The 6,394-nt window shown below is 43.0% G+C and overlaps 1 non-coding gene across 1 annotated transcript; it reads right to left on the bottom strand.

Annotated features, from left to right (window-relative positions):
- Nucleotides 1–6,023: 6,023 nt before the first annotated feature.
- trnap-ugg (transfer RNA proline (anticodon UGG)) lies at nucleotides 6,024–6,111 on the bottom strand. Its single transcript is given in 2 exon segments — nucleotides 6,024–6,059; nucleotides 6,076–6,111. It is a non-coding gene; the product is annotated as a tRNA-Pro (tRNA).
- Nucleotides 6,112–6,394: the final 283 nt, after the last annotated feature.

Below are 6,394 nucleotides of genomic sequence, written 5' to 3'. Positions count from 1 at the left end.
GCTTGTTCCAGTAAGGGATAGTGCCCGTGGACCAAAGTCATGGGTCAACGGTGGAAACTGAAAAGTTTAAGGGGAACATGAGCTAAATCTTCTTTATTAAGTGGAACGTGGGAGTGTGGAACGAGCCAGCAGCTCAACCAGTGAATTTCAAAGTTTAAGAGAAGCTTAGGCAGGTACATGGATAGTAGGGGTATCGAGCTTTATGACCGGGGCAGTTCGATGGCAGCTGGAAGTTTAAATGAACTTTAAATGAAACGAAGGCCGGAAGCACCTGTTTTTGTGCTGCAATTTTCTATGATTAGATGACCTGGTGCTGAGCATGAGGCTGCTAAATTTCCATGGGCTCCATAGAACATTGACTGACTGGCAGGATCCAAAGACAGAATAAAGATGGCGTTCCCTGGTGGCATGTAACAAGAGTTGGAAGTTAATGCTGATTTTGACAACATATCAATGATCTGGTTGGACAGCTTGATCTCTTTGTTTGCCAAGCTTGCAGATGATACAAAGATAGGTGAATAAGCACCGAGCGTTGATATTGCATGGTGTTTGTACGGAAATTAGACAGATTGGGAAAACGAGCGTAGAAATGACAAATGGTATATAATGTAGGAAAGTGCATGGACATCCACGTTGGTGGAAGGAATAACGGCGTGGACTATATTCTAAATGGGGAAAAGAAACAAAAATAGTAATGCTAAAGGAACGTCGGAGTACATTGTTAACATATGAGGATCATTTGATGGTGCAGTGCCTCTACTCGCGAGTGTTTAGAATAATGAGATCATCGTCAATCTATTGATTTTTTTTTTAAAACCTAGATAAAATAGATTGGTAGAGGATTTTCTGATAATATGGTAGTCCAGGACCAGCGGGCACTGCCTCATTATGGTGGGACGTTTACAAAGAGTAAAAATCAGGAAAAAAATCTGCAACCAGAGCGTGTCATTCTGTGAAGTTCATTATCGGCAGAAGGCTATGCAGGTCATATCGTTTGTTATATTTAAAACAGAGGATTTTTTGATGAATCAGAACATCAAATGTTAAGGGGAGGAAACAGGAGGATGGGATTGACATGGATAATCAATCAGCCATCATGGAAAGGCGGAACAGACACAATGGGCAAAAAGGTCTAATTCTGCTCCATATCATATGTTTCTGTCGACGTCTGCTGTGGACCTCAAAACACCGTCGTCAAAGACATGCATAAAGCCTTCCGCGCTAACAGATGACTGTAATATGGTGGAACGAATCGCCATGCAATATATTACCACAAAATTGATTTCACCAATGAAAAATGTTCAGCGGATGTAAATCATTGGACAAGGGACCTACTGATGACCAAACAAATAATTAATATGGTAGGCATTAAACATTACATTTTGTTACTTTGCAGTGATATCAAGAATTACTCAAACTTTTAGAGGGATTGTGGATCGGAGCAGGTTTGGGAAGAAATCCACATACGATTAAATCATATTTAGCTGGTTAAATCTTGGAGTGAACCAGCTTTATCGGAACATCGTTCATTATCATCATTGCTATTATTGATAATAATAGCAGTAGCAATAATAATTCTGCATGCTCAAAGGGAAGAATTTTATTTATTCTCGGAATGTTAAATGTGGGCATTGTACAATGGTTTCGTGGAAAAAGAACCTCAAGTGTGGAAATAGGTGCAGTTTGCATTAAGTAGCCGTGTCACATTGTTAGACACATCAAAAGAGATACGCAACCGCATAAATAATGAAAGCACGATTTTATAAGATTCCCTGTTTGCGATCAATAGAGAATAGGTGTAGGAGTAGGTCATTCGGCCCTTCGAGCCAGCACCGCCATTCACTGTGATCATTCTTCCTGTTGTGTAGACCTGTTTTCGCGCCCACACTCCACAGGATGCAAATGTGTGTACAAATTTGTTATGGCAGGTGCCATTGCACGATTACTGACATCAGCACTGACCATACAGAAAGGTGCACTGCCATGGGGTGTTTCAATATTGTAGTGGCATGCCGGTTAATTCTGTGCAAATATTTGGTCTTTACACATTGGAGTTTCTGTGCAACACACACAAAACGCTGGAAGGACTCAGCAGGTCAGGCCGCATCCATGGAGAGGAACAAATAGGGGACCTTTCAGGCCAAGACCCTTTATCAGGATGGTAGTTGATACATCGGTCACGTGGATCAGATGCGCTACACAGCAGAATTACGAAAAGGTTAAATAAAGAGAATGTTAAATGCATTAGGTGTGATCTTTCAAGAATCACCGACTCTTGGAAAGGTTCCGGAGAGCTGTGAAATATTTTTTAAGAAGGTACGGCAGCAAAAAAAAAACAAAAACAAACAAACAAACAAACGTGTGAGACAGCGTAATCTCCGTGGTTGTAAAGATATGGGAGCCTATTATTAAGGAGAATTTTCCTGGTACGTGGAAGCACAGGATAAAATAGGCGTAAGTTCGATTTGTTGCCCGCAAGAAATCTGGTCCATGAAATCTGTTAGAATTCCTTCAGAACGTAACAGACAGGGTAGACAAAGGGGACTCAGTGGATGTCGATCACTTGGATTTTCAGGAAACCTTTGACAAGGTACCGTACATGAGGCTGCTAAACAACATAAGGGTGCATGGTATTACGGGACAGACACAAGAATGGAGAGAAATTTAGCTGACTAGCAGGAAGCAAAGAGGGGGAGTAACATTGGCTTATTCTGGGCGGCTGCCTGCGGCTAGTGGTGTGCCATAGGGATCGGTGTTGGGACTGCTGACTTTCAGATTACAGTTTAATAAATGAGATGGCAGAATTGATGGTTCGGTAGCCAAGTTTGCGGACGGTATGAAGACAGCCAGAAATGGGAAAGAAGGGATTCTTCTGGAATGAAAGAGATTGACAAAGAAGCAGGTGGAATATCGGGCGGGAAACTGTATGCTCATGCACCTTGGTATAAGGAATAAAAGTTTAGATTATTTCCTAAACAAGGGGAAAATTCAGGAATAGGTGATGCAGACAGAGATAGGAGTACTTGTGTAGGGCAACGTAAATGTTAACGCGCAGGTTGTTTCGGTGGTATGGAGAGAAAATGCAACGGTAGCATTCGTTTCCAGAGAGTTGAACTATAAAAGCAGAGGGTGTAACGCGGAGGCATTATAAGATTTCCTTCATACCAGAATTGGAGTATCATGAACACTTTTGGACCTCCTATCTGATAAGAAATAAGTGTACTGGCATTAGAAAAGATCGAGAAAAGATTCATCAGAATTATCGAGGGAATGAAAGATTTAACCCTATGAGCAGCCTTTCATGGCTCGGACCATCTATTCGCTGGAGTTCATGCGAAATTGGCTGAAAAATCACTTTGAAATACGGAAGCGTATAAATTACAGAAAGCACTCAGCGATCTCACGATGAATCGGTTTACACAGAACTGAACCGAACCATGTGACTGTCAGCCGCTTCTACTGCTCTTGGACCCTCTCTCTCTCTCCTCTCTCCGTCTCTCACTCTCTCTCATTTCAACACAGAGGGTAGCCTCCATTCGTAAATTTAAAACGTCTTTCACTAGTCTTTGCAATGGTGTGATAACTGCACATGCGCATTGCTGTCCCCTTCCCGTACGAGTATGCTTTTCATAAACATGCACAAGTCCGTTAAATGGTATCTGACTTTCTCAAACCATTCCCACATTCATAACTGGTGCTACTCCGTCGTACGGCCACCATATTTCTCACACGTTTATACGCACGGATGGTAAATTAAATGATTTTTGACATATAGTACGTAACTCTTTCCTTACACGGGTCAATGTGAAGAAACAACATATTTTTTGTTAAGCAACACACATCAAAGTTGCTGGTGAACGCAGCAGGCCAGGCAGCATCTCCAGGAAGAGGTACAGTCGACGTTTCAGGCCGAGACCCTTCGTCAGGACTAACTGAAGGAAGCGTTAGTAAGAGATGTGAAAGTGGGAGGGGGAGGGGGAGATCGAAAATGATAGGAGAAGACAGGAGGGGGAGGAATGGAGCCAGGACCTGGACAGGTGATTGGCAAAAGGGGATATGAGAGGATCATGGGACAGGAAATCCGGGGAGAAAGACAAGTGGTGGGGGGGGGGGAGAACCCAGAGGATGGGCAACGGGTATAGTCAGAGGGGCAGAGAGAGAAAAGCAGAGTGAGAGAAAGAATGTGTGTATAAAAATAAATAACGAATGGGGTACGAGGGGGAGGTGGGGTATTAACAGAAGTTAGAGAAGTCGATGTTCATGCCATCAGGTCGGAGGCTACCTAGACAGAATATAAAGTGATGTTCCTGCAATCTGAGTGTGGCTTCATTTTTACAGTAGAGGAAGCCGTGGATAGACATGTCAGAATGGGAATGGGATGTGGAATTAAAATCTGTGGCCACTGGGAGATCCTGCTTTCTCTGGCGGAAGAGCTTGACTCCATCCCTCCCCCTCCTGTCTTCTCCTATCATTTTCGATCTCCCCCTCTTCCTCCCACTTTCAAATCTCTTACTAACTTTTCCTTCAGTTAGTCCTGACGAAGGGTCTCGGTCCGAAACGTCGACTGTACCTCTTCCTAGAGATGCTGCCTGGCCTGCTGCGTTCACCAGCAACTTTGATGTGTGTTGCTTGAATTTCCAGCATCTGCAGAATTCCTGTTGTTTGCGTTTTTTCAATTTTTTTTGTTAATTTACGATTTGTCTTTCTGATTTGTATATAGTTAACTCTACCGAATTGTACACTCTCAATTATCACCATCTAGATCTGGAACGTATTTGGCCTTTCAACAATTCTGCATGGCCAATATCGAAGGCGCTTTATGCCTAGTTCGCTACTCTACATCCCACAAGCAACTGTGCAGTTTCATGTCGTCCGCAAACAGACAATGTGTCCACACCATGACACGGTAGTTTAGCGGTTTGCATAAGACTACTATAGCTGCCGCTGCAAGATCGGAATTCAATTCCCACAGCTAACTGCAAAGTGTTTGTTCGTTCTACCCCTGAGCGCGTGGGTTTCCCCCGGGTAAACCGGATTCGACCCGCAGTTGAAAACCGTACGGGTTCGGGTTAATGTGCTGCTGGCATGCTATGTTGGTTGCGGACACTTGCGGGCTGCCACGTCACAACGTTCGCTGATTTGACTTGACGCAAACAGCGAATTTCACCGGATGTTCAGATGTACATGTAACTCAATGAATCTAATATTTAAATACTTTACTTCAAAATTATCGCCATACACTGCGAAAAACTATGCTGGGTACTGAGCTCCGCAAAATCAAACTTGTCACTTCTTTCCATCCAGCAAAATGCCCTAATTTACCTGTTCCCTACTTCTGGTCGATCATCTAACAATGACACCTGTGGGTTGGTATTCATGGTAGACTAAATATACGGAAACTTTCCAAAATACTTTTGAGTGCCACCCTTTGGGTGAAGAAGTCCCCTCTTCACCATTTCACATTTCACCCATAACCTATGACTTCTGGCTTCAACTTCAATGGAAAAGGCCTGCTTTCACTAACGCTGTCTATACCCCTCATAATTTCGTATAGCAGGTTTGCTCTAATTCGCTGGTTTTCTCAGTTCCTTTGTGAAACTACGAGGTTACGTTTGCCACACTCTGCTCGGCAAGAATGTTTCCAGAAGTGAAAAAAAATTTGGAAGGTGTTCATCTACTTAAACTCAATTATCCATGCTCACTTTCTGTATCTCAGTTCGATGTTACTATTGAAAGAGCTGAATTTCAATAATACAAATAAAACACAAGATTGTAGGAGCAGGGATTAACCACTCAGCTTAACAACACTCGCTATCCATTCCAATCTATTTGTTCGGCAACCCAAATCTTTCACCTTCCACTCTAAAGCTGCGATCTCTAGTTGTCGTCTCGCGTAACCTGAGGGGGAAAAGATTGCATTCAGTGACCTATAAATATAGCCCTCATAATTTTCTTTACAACTAAATATCTTCCCTCATTCTTCTGTGCTTCAATGTCTGAAATTCGAAAAAAAAATCTATTGGGGGCTCGTCCGGGATTTGAACCCGGGACCTCTCGCATGTTCGCAAATTCAGGCCCAAAGCGAGAATCATACCACTAGACCAACGAGCCCGTTCTATATTGATGATATAAAAGTGCTGCCTTTCACTTTCACAAACCCCTTCGTCAACACATCTGGAGGTAATTTTACGACCAAAGTAGAACAAAGAGCAAAGTTCTGCACAATGCACTGCAGGCCCCTCGGCCAACGAAGCTCTGTCACCTATGTAGCCCGACTCTGTCGACAATATAACCATTCCCTCCGACAGAGATCATAATTTGCTATTTTCACGACAGCCATCTGTCTACCCAAGTATCTTTTTAATGTCCCTATTGTGTCAACCACAACCAGTAC

The sequence above is a fragment of the Mobula birostris genome, unplaced genomic scaffold, assembly GCF_030028105.1.
Source record: "Mobula birostris isolate sMobBir1 unplaced genomic scaffold, sMobBir1.hap1 scaffold_2212, whole genome shotgun sequence".
In the NCBI taxonomy this organism is placed as follows: domain Eukaryota; kingdom Metazoa; phylum Chordata; class Chondrichthyes; order Myliobatiformes; family Myliobatidae; genus Mobula; species Mobula birostris.
Note: the sequence above shows the minus strand (reverse complement) of the source record. Positions and strands in the feature narration are given on the sequence as shown.